The 2,500-nt window shown below is 38.2% G+C and overlaps 1 protein-coding gene across 1 annotated transcript in view; it reads right to left on the reverse strand.

Moving 5' to 3' along the window:
• LOC143285713 (sodium-dependent phosphate transport protein 2C-like) overlaps positions 1–2,500 on the reverse strand; it is a 25,163-nt gene that overhangs the window by 11,580 nt on the left and 11,083 nt on the right. The gene's annotated exons all lie outside the window — the stretch shown is intronic.

The following is a 2,500-nucleotide window of genomic DNA, read 5'->3' on the forward strand; positions in this document are numbered from 1 at the left end:
GTTCATATGCACTGTGTCTACGGTTCATATTCACTGTGTCTATGGTTCATATTCACTGTGTCTACGGACTGTGTCTACGGTTCATATTCGCTGTGTCTACGGACCGTGTCAACGGTTCGTATTCACTGTGTCTATGGTTCATATTCACTGTGTCTACGGACAGTGTCTACGGTTCATACTCACTATGTCTACGTTTCATATTCACTGTGTCTACGGACTGTGTCTATGGTTCATATTCACTGTGTCTACGGACTGTGTCTATGGTTCAAATTCACTCTGTCTACGGTTCATATTCACTCTGTCTACGGTTCATATTCACTGTTCATATTCACTGTGTCTACGGTTCAGCGTTAGAAAGCGAGATCCAATCCTTTCCTTCCACTGTTTTAATCTAAGCCGGCCCAAGTCAGGCACCCACATTCACGGCAAGGCAGGGAGTTTATTTCCTGTGTACCCTGGGGGCATTGAAACATTACATACGTTCATCCCCAAGTTAGGTCAAAAACAAGAAGTAGGCTCATTCGTTCAATCACTTAATCTACACATTGACAAGTACTATTTCACTCATAATACAAACAAACAAAACAAAACAACAACAAAAAAAACAACCAACAACAATCAAAAAATAAACAAACAAACAAACAAACAAAAATCGTATCAATAGACAAAACATTAATGAAAAGAGCTACGTATAGCCGAAACCAAGGATTTAAGTTTTAACAGTATTCTTTTTGTCTTATTCAGAAAACAACAGGAAGAATTTAATGGAGTTCGGGCGGATTCTATGATATCTAGATAAACATTTTTGTCTGGTGCTTTCAAAAAAAAAAAAAAAAAAACAAGAGAGGCAAGGCCTCCAAGACTCACTTGCGATAAATTAAGTCCCCTAGCATTAATTACAGAGTAATTTCCCTTTTTTACTATCTGCACCAAAACGTTTGCAAAATAAATAAAACTTCCATGCTTAGCAAAAGAAGTTCCTGTTTGAACAAAAAATGATAACAATGACTCCTCTTGTTGTTGTGTCAGAATAAGAGGTCAAAGTGCCAAGTTTAGATAATACAAAAAATATAAATATAACAGAAAATGCAGTTTGCATATAATTAGGCTTCTTTTTTATTTTTTTGTGCCCATCCCAGAGGTGCAATATTGTTTTAAACAAGATGACTGGAAAGAACTGAATTTTTCCTATTTTTATGCCAAATTTGGTGTCAACTGACAAAGTATTTGCAGAGAAAATGTCAATGTTAAAGTTTACCACGGACACACAGACACACAGACACACACAGACAAACACACACACACACACACACACACACACACACACACACAGAGAGAGAGAGAGAGAGACAACCGAACACCGGGTTAAAACATAAACTCACTTTGTTTACACAAGTGAGTCAAAAAGGGCACACAAACAAATAGTGAATCTCATCAGCAATGTAGTTTGTGGAGTATTTATCACAGATTCTTTCATTTCCGTGTAAATTGTCAAAACGCTGTCTAACAACAGGCAAAGGAGTATTAGTTGTTCTAAACCTAACTAACTCAATTACATAATTATTTGGTAACACTGTAAAATAAGCATCTTGGCCAAAGTTTGGTTAATATATCTTGTAACTGATATACATAGTATCGTTATCGACATGTCTATACCAATCTTGGAAAAACTTATCTTTTAAACAGCATTTCCCTTTCTCTTTGAACCATGTGGTATGTACATCAAAACTGTGCTGGTTCAACCAGAAACAACTTAATCCAATTTCATTCAAGACAGTATGAATACTTTTCAAGTACTGGTTCTGATGTGCGTTATTACTGTATAAATTGAAGAGACATATTTCAACAACCGAAGACAGTTTAGACGTTCTTTGGTTTGTAACAAGCCTAAACCAAAACATTAGCATTCTGGATCTAACATGGACAGACACAGGAAATTTACCAGTTTCACCAAAAACCATAAATGATGGGGTGGATTGTCTTAGTTTTAGAACTAGTTTATAACATTTAATTGCAATTGTTCCACCATTTCGGAAATAACAAACCCCCAAATTTCACAATCATATGTAAGTACAGGAAGAACTGTTTTATCAAATAAATCAATAATTAAATCGACAGGAAGATTAAGCTGGCTTAGTAATGCAAATGCTGCTCTCGAAACACGATTATATAGATCTCGCTGGGCAGCATACATCTTATTATTGTAATTTAGCTTCAGTCCCCAATACTGGAAGTCACTTACAACCTCAGTTTTGTTCTTATCGATATCACAGGTGGGTGGAGTGATGACAATGGGAGTAAAGTGCCTTTCCCAAGGACACAGGTCCGTGCCGAAACGGGGCCTCGTTCCCAAGGACACAGGTCCGTGCCGAAACGGGGCTTCGGACCCTGATGGCTGGTGACCCCTGCATGAGAGTGGAGTGATGGCCTCGAGGTAACGCGTCCGCCTAGAAAGCGAGAGAATCTGAGCGCGCTGGTTCGAATCACGGCTCAGCCGCCG

The sequence above is a fragment of the Babylonia areolata genome, chromosome 9 (genome assembly GCF_041734735.1).
Source record: "Babylonia areolata isolate BAREFJ2019XMU chromosome 9, ASM4173473v1, whole genome shotgun sequence".
Taxonomy (NCBI): domain Eukaryota; kingdom Metazoa; phylum Mollusca; class Gastropoda; order Neogastropoda; family Buccinidae; genus Babylonia; species Babylonia areolata.